General features: G+C 40.8%; 1 protein-coding gene across 6 annotated transcripts in view; it reads right to left on the bottom strand.

Annotated features, from left to right (window-relative positions):
- ESRRG (estrogen related receptor gamma) overlaps positions 1 to 13,865 on the bottom strand; it is a 449,507-nt gene that overhangs the window by 153,279 nt on the left and 282,363 nt on the right. The window contains exon 1 of one of the 6 annotated variants that reach the window (XM_038760935.1): positions 2,170 to 2,189. The exons of the other annotated variants lie outside the window; for them this stretch is intronic. The gene's annotated coding sequence lies outside the window, so the exon portion shown is untranslated. Of the gene's footprint in view, positions 1 to 2,169; positions 2,190 to 13,865 lie in introns of those variants that run through there. 6 annotated transcript variants of the gene reach the window in all.

Raw genomic sequence — 13,865 nt, 5'->3', positions numbered from 1 at the left:
CAGGGACCAAGTCTTCCCCAAGATCCAAGGTCTCAGGCAGCCTGGCTTCCTGGAATTGGATTTTTGTGGGTGGATGGATTCAGGCAGGATGCTAGAGATAGCATGCACTTACTTCTGTTGATATCAGGACTACCTACTGTCAGGAAAAACCAAAAGAGAGCATACCTCTTTTATGGCTTACTATCTCATTGTCACCTGCTAGAAGCCACGCTTTTTTCCCCCATCTGTATCCCGAGTGCACTCTGATAGCTTTATATCTGCAGCAGTTCCATGGTTTGCAACAGTCATAATGTAATAATCGAATAATACATTTTATTTTTATGGCCTCTCTCCCGCCCTATCACTCTAGGCACCAGACAAGTAAACAGCACAGGTCAGATGCTAAGAAGGTTTACAAGACAAAAGGCTTCATTCCTGCCTTAAATTCCATTCCTCCCTTTGCAAATTCGGGAAAATGAACTCAGCAATTAATGGAGATGCAATGACTGGGATTGCAAATGAGAGAGGGCTGAGTTCATTTCAAGGCTTTTCAGTGTAATCTTTAATATGGCTTAATTTTGAGAGGGGAGAATGTGACAGGTGATGCAGTGAGTCAATTTAGCATCTCAGACATGAACCCTTGGTCTCTCCCTTTTAGCCTTCTTATGCTGTAAACAAGTGACCTTCAAAACAAAGCAGAGTACACAATGAAGGTCTCCTATTGAGCTCCCTACTTTTACTATGTGCTCAATGTGCATTTAAGCTCTTCCGCTTCAATGGCAGTGAGCAGCTTTCAGTGTTTTACTTTATGTAGCTGCCTGGGAAATAGTCCACTCTTTGTCTACATAATGTTGCGGAAATCAAAAAAGCTACTACTGCTCATTTGATAGACTATGCACTCTCTCAGATTTGGAGAGCATATTTTCCAAAGTGCTTTCATATTACTTATCTCAATTTTTTGTAGGCACACCATCGGAACAAGATAGGAAGAGGCAGGTATTCCCACCCACATTTCACAGATATGGAGATGGAGGCACAGAGGAAGCAGTGTGGCTTCGTGGATAGAGCACGGGCCTGGGAATCAGAAGGACCTCGGTTCTAATCCCAGCTCTGCTACACGTCTGCTGTATGATGCTGGGCAAGTCTTTTAACTTCTCTGTGCCTCAGATACCTCATCTGTAAAATGGGGATAAGAGTGGGAGCCTCGGGTGAGATAGGGACTGTGTCCCACCTGATTAACTTGTATCTACCCCAGTATTTAAAACAGTGCTTGGCACATAGTAAGCACTTAACAAGTACCATAATTATTATTAAGTACCTTCTCCAAGTGGCACAGCTATAACTAGAATAAATACAGGGTCGCTGAGTCCCAGATTTGGGTTCTTTCCACTAGGCCACACTCCATAACACCCTCCCACACACACACAAGGCCCAACAATGGGTTTATAATTTTGACATTCACATTTCTATCATCTTTCAAAATGTGTTGAGGAGGAAGAAAACATTATTCATGGGCCTCGCCAAGCCTCTTGCCTCTTCAAATGTGACAACTGAATCAAATGCATACATGGCTGCATTAGTTTTTCATTCCATGGATGAAATAATGAGGTGCCTTGTATGATGCTATTAAGGACTACCCTGAATTCTACTTTTTGCCATTTAGCCTATGTAAAGAGTATTATAAATGTTATCAGCTACTAGTACTGGAAACGGCCAGCCTTCTATGAATACAGTTGGTGTGATTAAACTGTCAAATATAAATTAATGAAAGATGTCACTAAAATAAATGTATTTTATAACCAACCTGTGACATCCTGAAACAAACCTTTCATTGCTAAAATTTAACTCCCCTTGGAAAGATTTCTTTTAAATTCTGTTAGTTTAATGAATATTAATAGATGAACTGAAAGTCTAGATTCACAAGTCTTTCATCCTGACAAATTTCGCTAAACTATTTCCTATCCCTATTTGAAAATTTTTGAGGAATTCTATTTTATTTTTTCCTAGTACTTTCAAATATCAAGTTCAAAATTAAGAACTGGATTAAATATAAGCTCCACAAAAATAGCACCTCTCTAGTTTTGTGTTCAGACAACCTGAAGGGGGAAATACTGAAGACCCTGCAGAATGCTGAACTTCAGTTACATTGGCATAGTAAATCGAGTACAATTCACAGAAAATTTCACTTACACAGCTTTAGCTGCATCCTTTGGATATCTGCATTCTCTGGTCTACTCCTCTACAAATAAACACAAATTTTGGTAGCCTAATTAAAGGAACATATTACATATTCCAATCAAAATTGTCACGCACAACAATTTGATCAAATCACATGTAAGAATTTTTTTCCTACAATTCGTACATTCTACTACCATCAGTTCAGTAAAAACAAACACTACTCAAAATAGAAAAAGAACTGGTAAGGTGTTCAAAGGCATTACACAGATTGACCAAATGAAGTCTTTTAGCGAAACTTTCAGTTCGTAAGGACCCTTTTCTGGAACTGTCATATTATCTAGGATTTATAAGCCTGAACCAAGATACCTAAAAATGACCCTTTGCAATTGAAGATTACCCTAAAACATGCCCTTCAGATTACCCAAACTATCAGCATCTACACATTCCTTCTCCCAGCGAAATACTGTGTCAAACCAATTGGGCTAAATTTATCTAGTAAACCTAGATGTACTCAATCAGAATCAAAAGCATCATAAGGACTTCATGGAGAATTTCAAGTGTTTGAAGAAAGGAGTATTTCCACACAAGGAAAGGTTGGCAAAGAGCCTTCATCCTCACTAACTCCCGATAAGTATAATTCTAAGCTTCTTACTTTATTTTTATAATGACATCTTAAGGGAGAGGACAGAGAAGGAGAACAGCAGAAAATGAGAGGCAGTGAATCTGCTGCTATTATCTTTCAAAAGTAAATTAAACATCTAAATTAGCAAAAATTTCTTGGTTATGAAATTTCTTAAAATAATAAATTGAAATATTTTAAATGCACTTAAAAGGGAGCTAGACTTTTGTAATAAATAAAATATTCTTCAATTACTGACAGTTGAGAGATACGATATGCAGCACCTTTGACTTTGTTTCCTTTCAAATATATTTGTTTTTGGTTCATTCCACATTTCAGGACCGTGAATCGCTGCCATGGATATTTCACTGCGGTTCATGATACTGCCTTAATAATAGTTGGGGCCTTATTGGCTTTAAAAAAACGTAAAAAGGGTTTTGCATGTGAATTGCACTTAATAGGTTTGACATGGACTAACCTTAAAGAATCCAATCCACTCAAATCCCTCTGAAGGCCACAACTGATTTTCGTGCAAATCTTACAAAAGTATCCAAGCTGTTGGGATTTCTTGATGCTACATCCTTTTCTTCTACAAATGTAAAATGAGGCAAAACAATGATGATCAATCCCACCCTCTCTTTCTAGGATTCATCTGAGAAAGCACTGCTGTCTAGTTTGTCCCCTAGAAAACTAGATTTTTTTTAAGGGGTGGAATACTTTATACCTATGTGCTTTTAATTTTCATACTGGTGTTACTTTTGAATTGGAAAAGTCATTTAAATGAAGCCATGAAAAGTGATATATTAGTTTTGGAAAAAACAATTATTTTAAAATAACTGTGGAAATCCTCAATGCCCTTCATATTTAAATTGGCTTGACTTTCAATTTACAACTGGTATTTGCCATTTTATAAACCAATCCCTTCTAGGCCTGAGTAGCAATTACAGCCTTATGAACTAAAGACCTTGTTAGATTTAAAAAACATAACTGGGCATTCCTTAAATCCACCTTATTCGTTTCTAGAAAGCCCTGGCATTATTGTAATTGTTGACCCTACTTTTAAACTCCTAAATGTCTTTTCTCCTATTTCCCAGGTATTTTTTAGATAAATGAATAGTTTACATATGTATTTTACAGCAGTCGTGATATATTTACACATACAGATGTTTGTAGACCCTATAAATATATTCGATGGTTTTTCATCTTATTATCCAGTGAGTTTAATTTGCACTGGGTAGAATAAAAGGGAAAAAAACCCATTCTAGTTGCTTCAAGAACTAACTTTATAAACACAACACTAGTTATCTCACTATAATCGCTCAGATCCCCACGTGCAAAGTTGTTATCCTTGATCAAAGAGCTCAAATCTCTTTTAAAATATTGCATTTCACTACCCCAAAACATCAGACTTCATCTGTCAGAGTAAATGTTCCCAAAGATTTCCCTGATCCTATATTGTCTGTGCAAAGCAGGCTGAGAATGTTCAATCCAGATAAAACTCATTGGTTTGTTATCATCACAATGATGATCTATACATCTAAATCTGTATGCGAATCAAATACTTTCACGCAGGGAACACATTCCGAAGCATCCAGATCTAGGAGTGCACACCTACTCCATCTGGTGAGTTCCCTGCTATGAATCAATCAATGGTATTTATTGAGTGCTTACAGTGTTCGGAGCACTGTACTAAGCACTCAGGAGAGGACAATCCAATGGAGTCAGTACGAATAATCCCTTTTATGCCTCTCCCTTGCTTTCTTTCTTTACACTAGCTATCTAAATAATTCACACTGCCTACACTTCAGCTGGAATGTTCTTCTGCTGAAACAATCCTGCAACGAGCTATTGCGGGAACCAGATGGACAGATGACTGCAGCAGGTGGGACAGATGGCAGACCGCCCTGTCTGACGCTGGCTCCCTCGGCGTGGGCTGCCTTCCCTTTCCAGGTACATTATCATCAGAGTAGTCAAAAAACAGTATGGAGTTGAGGGCATGGAGGGTGTAGGTAACCCTTTATTCATTCATTCATTCAATCATATTTATTGAGCGCTTACTGTGTGCAGAGCACTGTACTAAGTGCTGGGGAAGTACAGGTTGGCAACATATAGAGACAGTCCCTACCCAACAGCGGGCTCACAGTCTAGAAGGGGGAGACAGACAACAAAACAAAACATATTAACAAAATAAAATAAATAGAATAGTAGATATGTACAAGTGAAATAGAGTAATAAATCTGTACAAACATATATACAGGTGCTGTAGGGAGGGGAAGGAGGTAGGGCCGGGGGGATGGGAGGGGAGACGAAGGAGGGGGATCAGTCTGGGAAGGCCTCCTGGAGGAGGTGAGCTCTCAGTAGGGCTTTTAAGGGAGGAAGAGAGCTAGCTTGGCGGATGTGTGGAGGGAGGGCATTCCAGGCCAGGGGGAGGATGTGGGCCGGGGGTTGACGGCGGGACAGGTGAGAATGAGGCACAGTGAGGAGGTTAGCGGCAGAGAAGCGGAGGGTGCGGGTTGGGCTGTAGAAGGAAAGAAGGGAGGTGAGGTAGGAGGGGGCGAGGTGATGGACAGCCTTGAAGCCGAGAGTGAGGCGTTTTTGCCTGATGCGTAGGTTGATTGGCAGCCATTGGAGATTTTTGAGGAGGGGAGTAACATGCCCAGAGCGCTTCTGCACAAAGATTATCTGGGCAGCAGCGTGACGTATAGATTGAAGCGGGGAGAGACAGGAGGATGGGAGATCAGAGAGGAGGCTGATGCAGTAATCCAGTCGGGATTCCTTTACATGGAAGGGGGGCTAAAATCATTATTTAAATACACCCCGGTACCTATTGGTTCTTTTGATTAGTAGAAAACAATACAATTGTATTCCTGAGTGCTCAACAGAAAATAATCCAATTAATCAATCAATTGTATTTACTGAGTGCTGACTGTTTGCAGAGCACTGCAGAGCACTCGTTGTGGGCAGGGATTTTCTTTCTACATTGCTGTATTGTTCTTTCCAAGCACTTACTACAGTGTTCTGCACACAGTAAGTGCTCAATAAATACGATTGAATGAATGAATACTAAGCGCTTGGGAGAGTACAATATAACAGAGTTGGCAGACACATTACCTGCCCACGACAGGCTTTAAAAAAAATCCACCAATAAAAAACTTCCAAAATTAAGAGATCCAAAATTCATAAGGTATCAGAAATAAATCTTTGTTTTACAAATAAAAGCCAGAACTGAAAAAGCTGAAAAATCTATCTCTGATTCAGCTCACAATGTAGTGCTCTTAACTTCCTAATAATTCTTGCTTTGCTTGCCCCAGTGAATGTGTGCTATTTTCTTTATTCCTTATTGCCAGAAAAAAAAATCCCCTTTCAAAAGAAAAAAAATAGATCATTACCACCACATTTCTTGGATTTCTTTTGCTAATAGCTCTAAAACCAAGTAATTTATTTCCATGTGTGGGGCATTGAAAAAAAAAGTACTGTAATTGATCATTGGGGCATTAAATATGAGACCCGTCTACTCATAATTGGAAATTTGTGACATCATGATAACAGACTATAAGTTAGCAACGTACAAGTATAAATTTTAATTGAACATAAACATTTAAAACCTCTGGAGAGACCACTGGCATATTCTGACTAGGATCAATATAAGAGATACCACAGTCTTAAGTCCCCAATAAACTCATGCCCAAATAAATATTATTGCCTACCTTTACTAATCATACCATTATAAATGGTATAAAACCTGGGCAGCCATCATTTTAATGAATTCTGTCAAGTCCTGTTCTGTTTGCAATGAAGTTGCACAAAGTACATTTACTGAAAAGCAATGCAAGAATACACACAGCCATTTGAAATTCACTTAGCCTCTTTTGCAAACTAACTCCCCGCGCTGAAATGAAAGACTTCCGGTGGCTACATGGGAATTTTGCTTATGAGGGAAAGAATGGCACTCTGTTATTGGAAAAATAAAAATAAAAGTTAACTATTGTTAATTAATGAATTATGGAATGTACTGAGTGCTCACTTGTGCTAAGCACTATGGTAGATAAAAGATAAACACCTGAGACGTCACCCCTGTCCCACAAAGGGCTCAAAATATGGGCGGGGGGGGAGAGAGAGGACACAGAAAGGAAGGCTTTAAACTCCTTGGTATTTTACTTCGGGTGTCTCATTTTCTCATATATGTTTTGGTCTACTCAAACTTCCCCCAAAACTCAGACTTAATATTCATGCATTCAACCACACATTAAGTTCTGTTAAAATCACTTCATGCTTTCAATGGGTTTTGTCTATTTAGTTGGGGGGGAAAATGCACATTAGTATAATAAGGTAGGTAACAGAATGGGCACCTTTTCAGCATCTTTTGCTTACAGGCTTCCAGTTCACCACACAGACAATGCTGTTAAGAATTATGCATGGGCTGACACCTGGTAGCCAATCCCCTAGGATGAAGTTGATGGAGGGGAGGGGGGAGTAAGGTTTAACCTGCATTACGATGCTCCTAGATCCTTCCCATTAAGAGGAGGGTCCAGGGAAATATATACTGCGACCTACAAAAAATTTGAGATGGAACCAAATCTTACTTGAGGAGCAAATGTCCCAGTCCTTGAGTTTCCACAAAACCGTCCCCCACAGTTCATTGGAGGTCACCGGGCATGCAGATCAACAACCTAAAAAGTGAGACCTGAGCCACATTTCTGGTCTGGCTCAGTCGTTCAATCAATGGTATTTATTGGATGCTTACTGTGTGCAGAACACATTACTAAGCACTTGGGAGAGTACCACGCAGTAAATAGGCACGCTCCCTGCCCTCAAGGAGCTTAAACAGAGCAGAAAAGCTTTTCCTCTAGCTCGGACCTGAGCCAAGCTATGAAATTTTAGTTCAGTGCTCCCTTGGAAGCAGGTTTGGAGCAAACCAGACAGTCTGACCACAGATTTCTGGCCCTGCGCAACATCTGCCATGAACTGGTGTCTTTCCAAACCCTTAATCAAGCAATCATATTTATTGAGCACTTGCTGTATGCAGAGCACTGTACTATGTGTTTGGGGGCTCCCCCTCCCCTGCTCATTGCCCAGACCCGCTCCCTGTGCTCTACTGCCCCTTCCTGTCCCACAGCACTTATGCATATATGTACATATTTATAATTATAATTTTATTAATTTTATTAATGATATGTACATATCTATAATTCTATTTATTCATAATGATGCTAATGATGCCTTTTTACTTGTTTTGATGTCTGTCTACCCCCTTCTAAACTGTGAGCCCATTGTGGGCAGCGACTGTCTCTTATTTGCTGCTGAACTGTACTTCCCAAATGCTTAGTTCAGTGCTCTGCACACAGTAAGCGCTCAATAAATATAATTGAATGAATGAGAGGGTAATATAACAGAGTTGGTAGACACATTCCCTGTCCACAAGGCATTAACCCACAACACAAAGCACGAGGAAGCATGGCCTAGTGGAAGGAAAACAGGACTGGGAGTCAGAGGACCTGAGTTCTAATGACAGCTCTGCCACTTACCTGCTGTGTGACTCTGGGTAAGCCACTTAATGTCTCTGTGCTTCAGTTTCCTCATCTGCAAAATGGGAATTAAATCCTACTTCCATCATCATTATCGAGTACATACCAGGTGCAGAGCACTGTAGTAAGCATTTGGGAGAGTACAAAACAATAGAGTTGACAGATACATTCCCTGTCCACAATGAGCTTACAATCTAGCAGGGAGACAGACATTAATATAAATAATTTATAATATATAATTTGAAGATATGTACTCCCGCTATAAAGATTGTGAGCCCCATGTAAGGCAAGGACTGCATCAGCCTATAGATTTGCATCTACCTCAGCATTTTTTATAGTATTTCATAGGTGCTTACTATGTGCCAGGCACTGTACTAAGCACTGGTGTTGAAACAATATAATCAGGTTGGACAGAGTTTGGTCCCACAGTCTTAACGCCCAGTTTACGGATAAGGGAATTGAGGCACAGAAGTAAAGTCACTTGCCCAAGGTCACAGAGTAGGCAGATGCCAGAACCAGAATTAGAACCCAGGTCCGGGTTCTATTCACTAGGCCACACTGCTTCCCTAGCACTTCACTTAGTAAAGTGCTTGGCACATAGTAAGAGCTTAAAAATGTGAAGTATAATAATTATTGTGAGGAAATGAAGGCTCTAACTAACCCTCATTTCCTAATCAATGTTCTGCACAAAGCTTCTTCCTGAAATAAGGCAAGGCAACTGTAATCAGGTTGCCTAATCCAAAACTATGGATTTTCTCATGGCAATTACTTCTCAGCAGCTCTCGCAAATGAATTTCTAACAACCCAAAACTGGAAAAAATATAGGTATGAATGGATGCTTAACTGATCCTTTGGAAATTCTCAATCAATTGTCCTGAGGTTAAAATTAAGTAGTCATTCAGGGACGATTTGAAAAGTTGATATTGCCCTAGATTTTGTGTGCTTTAGACATGTAAAAAAAAAATATAAACCAAAGAAAATACTGAGGATAAGTGGAAGTTACTGTAAATAATCAATTTGACACTACAAAGAAAGGGTAAAAATAATGCACTTCGCAATCAATTTAAAATGGATATCCTCTAGTCTTTGATTTCATTAAGTACCATTAAGAAGCTCAGCCTCAATAAAATTAATGTTCACAACTCAGAACATTCAAACACCCTGTTTAGAAATAAATATAGGACCCAATAGCTGATGTCAAATTAAGTGACATTTCTGAAAGAAAATCCTCAAAAGAAGCTATAATTTGTGTTTCAGGACAGTTAAGAGCTTGATACTTTGAAAATATCACCTGTTCTACTGGGTACTAGTAAAAAAATGTCTCCATGGCAAAATTTGGTAGGCAAAGTCGTAGTCAAGAAACTATCCAAGACTAGTCAGGAAACTGCTTCAGCGGAAGCAGCGTGGCTCAGTGGAAGGAGTACGGGCTTTGGAATCAGAGGTCATGGGTTCAAATCCTGGCCCCACCACTTGTCAGCTGTGTGACTTTGGGCAAGTCACTTCACTTCTCTGTGCCTCAGTTACCTCATCTGTAAAATGGGGATGAAGACTGTGAGCCCCCCGTGGGACACCCTGATCACGTTGTAACCTCCCCAGCACTTAGAACAGTGCTCTGCACATAGTAAGCGCTTAATAAATGTCATTATTATTATTATTATTATTATTATCATTATTATTATTCTCTGGGCCTCAGTTCCCTCATCTGTAAAATGGGGAATAAGACTGTGAGCCCCACGTGGGACAACCTGATCACCTTGTAAACTCCCCAGCGCTTAGAACAGTGCTTTGCACATAGCGCTTAATAAATGCCATCGTTATTATTATCCAGATTTTATAGCAATAGGGCATATAGAGTTGACCTTTGTAGTCGAAGAAGACACTTCTGATGGTGAAGTTCACCTAGGAGCAAGAGTATGGTAGAAAAGGCCAATGTGAGATCCATTATCCTGGCCATATTTTGCCCACAAAAAGGTTATCGCTTGTGGAAGATCCTTGTGGGCAGGGATCATGTCTACCAATTCCGTCATATTATACTCCCCCAAGCACTTAGTACAGTGCTCTGCACACAGTAAGCATTCAATAAACCCCCCTTTTAGACTGTGAGCCCACTGTTGGGTAGGGACTGTCTCTATATGTTGCCAATTTGTACTTCCCAAGTGCTTAGTACAGTGCTCTGCACATAGTAAGCACTCAATAAATACGATTGATGATGATGAATAAACATGATTCATTATTGATTGTACTGTGAAGCTTAACATTTGCAGCAACTAGCGTTATTGTCTTTTGCCTCCTTGTATCTCTTTCCTTACAAAACTTTTTCTCAGAGAGCCACACTACTCTTGATAGTGTTGAGCCATACTTGTCTTTCCTCAGAAATTCTCTCCTAGGCAACATGGACTGGCGTCATGGAGGTCCGAAGGTAAAGGGAAGAAAAAGGGATTTTTTTTAAGTAGTATTTCTTGGGCACACATACATATCTTCGAAGTTGTTTTAAGTAATCCCTTATAATATGAGTTTGATCTTTTAGACACTGATACAACATGTCATTAAAAAAAATGAAAACACACACAGATTGGGTCATATTCTGATCCTGTCGAAGTCAGGATATGTGCTGAGTCCTATGTGCTACAGCTCTACTCCAGGTTGCATATTCATCAACTCATGAAATATTTTAGTAGGAGTCGCATGCATTGGCTGAAAATAGGAGAATTTGGCTTATGTATTGTACAGGTGTACAAAGCAACTTTCCACTCTGTGTAAACTCAAATTTCCATTAGGTAATGAAGGAAGTTGCACTGGTTCCAAAGGGCCCTTCTAGAGGACAGGTCATTTCAAAGCTGTATCACTGTTGGGAGCAAGAGAAATTCTTGCATATTTCATATTAGTCTTCACAGTAAATATGAGCTCTAAAACACTGTGACCTTTCTTCTTCCTGACAAGTAAATTTGCTCGGTTACTTAAGATCAGATGAATTGACGAATTCCTAGGCTGTCCAAAATGAATGCAACAACTTAATGGTAAATCTGTGGGGGGCATTTTCTAGGTGCCTTCTCAAAAAACCTGCTTGTTCAACATTACAATGCATCCTCAGCCATGAAACTGAAAATAATTTTGAACAAAATTAATGCTGTTTTGAATGGAAACAGCCCATTTAGAAAATTCCACCACATACCGTATGGAAAACTCAAAACAACGCCACCACTCCCAACTCAGAGGACCACCCCCTTCTCCTCAACATGCTATCCAACCTTGGCTTCACAGACTCCGTCCTCTCCTGGTTCTCCTCTTATCTCTCCAGTCGTTCATTCTCAGTCTCTTTTGCAGGCTCCTCCTCCCCCTCCTATCCCCTTACTGTGGGGGTTCCTCAAGGTTCAGTTGTTGGTCCCCTTCTGTTCTAGATTTACACTCACTCCCTTGGTGACCTCATTCGCTCCCATGGCTTCAACTATCATCTCTATGCTGATGACACCCAAATCTACATCTCTGCCCCTGCTCTCTCTCCGCCCCTCCAGGCTCACATCTCCTCCTGCCTTCAGGACATCTCCATCTGGATGTCTGCCCACCACCTAAAACTCAACATGTCCAAGACTGAACTCCTTGTCTTCCCTCCCAAACCCTGCCCTCTCCCTGACTTTCCCATCACTGTTGATGGCACTACCATCCTTCCCATCTCACAAGTCCGCAACCTTGGTGTCATCCTCAACTCTGCTCTCTCGTTCACCCCTCACATCCAGGCCGTCACCAAAACCTGCTGGTCTCACCTCCACAACATTGCCAAGATCCGCCCTTTCCTCTCCATCCAAACCGCTACCCTACTCGTTCAAGCTCTCATCCTATCCTGTCTGGATTACTGTATCAGCCTCCTCTCCAATCTCCCATCCTCCTGTCCCTCCCCACTTCAATCCATACTTCAAGCCGCTGCCCAGATTGTCTTTGTCCAGAAACGCTCTGGGCATGTTACTCCCCTCCTCAAAAATCTCCAGTGGCTACCAATCAACCTACACATCAGGCAGAAACTCCTCACCCTCGGCTTCAAGGCTGTCCATCACCTCGCCCCCTCCTACCTCCCCTCCCTTCTCTCCTTCTACAGCCCAGCCCGCACCCTCCGCTCCTCTGCCGCTAATCTCCTCACCGTTAGGCCTCGTTCTCGCCTGTCCCGCCGTCAACCCCCGGCCCATGTCATCCCCCTGGCCTGGAATGCCCTCCCTCTGCCCATCCGCCAAGCTAGCTCTCTTACTCCCTTCAAGGCCCTACTGAGAGCTCACCTCCTCCAGGAGGCCTTCCCAGACTGAGCCCCCTCCTTCCTCTCCCCCCTCCTCCCCCTCTCCATCCCCCCCGCCTTACCTCCTTCCCTTCCCCACAGCACCTGTATATATGTATATATGTTTGTATGTATTTATTACTCTATTTTGCTGGTACATATTTATTCTACTTATTTTATTTTGTTAATACGTTTTGTTTTGTTCGCTGTCTCCCCCTTCTAGACTGTGAGCCCACTGTTGGGTAGGGACCATCTCTATATTTTGCCAACTTGTACTTCCCAAGCGCTTAGTACAGTGCTCTGCACACAGTAATCGCTCAATAAATACGATTGAATGAATGAATGAACTCATTGCCATTCCTTTTTGCCTTTGACAGCAGTGATATTAACTAGAAATTTACAAAATATTTCAGAAAGAACAAGCATTTGAACTGGAAGATTACTTTATCCTAAGTATTTTTTTTTCTTCAGAGGCTTTTAAAACCAGGACTACTAGATAATTCACATGCCTTCTATGCAGCTGAACAGAGCAATTTACATAGCCCATTGAACACTGTTTAGTAAACAAGGAGTGTACAGGGTTAGAGTGACTTCTATCAGGAGTCCTGCAGTCTTTTAAAAAGCAAGGCAGGGGTTCTGTTTTTAGTGCACACTTTGGTTCAGTATTAATCCTGTTTTATGTTGTTCACACCTGCTGCCGACTAGTAGCCTGCTGATGGTCTGTGTTTCATGCTGCTCTGAATGAATCCTTACTAACAGAGTGCCTGAGCAAAGCTACTACACAGAACTAGAAACAAAGCTTAACCTGGACTCAAACAGTACAGAAAAAGACCCTTACTACCCTTCATTTCTAATGAAAGTTCCAATGGGATGTGTTTGCCATTTTATATTAAAACCCAACAGCAGCAGGTATTTTTAAATGGAAAGATTAAAACACATCAGAATATTTAGTTTTTCCAGGTTACTTCTATTGAGAAAGTTGTAGGATAGGCAATAATATACACTTTTAGTAATTGCTAGTTATATAAGCCAGCGACACCTTTCGACACTGAAAGTACTATCTGTTCTTAAGTAAGCATCATTTATCCATTTTAAAATCCTATAACACACCATTCTGTACATACAATTTAGTCATAGCAAGCTGCATATAGAGGAGCCCTAAGAAATAAATGAAAAATATTCAGCAATCAGTAGCAATGATGTGACTACAACGGTGACTTATGCTAAAACAGCTCTCCCAACGCTGCATGCGTCTAATAGCCCACATCAAAAGGAATTATTTCTTTTTTGATCGTAGTGCAGC

This window comes from Tachyglossus aculeatus, chromosome 19 (genome assembly GCF_015852505.1).
Source record: "Tachyglossus aculeatus isolate mTacAcu1 chromosome 19, mTacAcu1.pri, whole genome shotgun sequence".
Lineage (NCBI taxonomy): Eukaryota > Metazoa > Chordata > Mammalia > Monotremata > Tachyglossidae > Tachyglossus > Tachyglossus aculeatus.
This window is presented reverse-complemented; position numbering and strand designations above follow the sequence as displayed.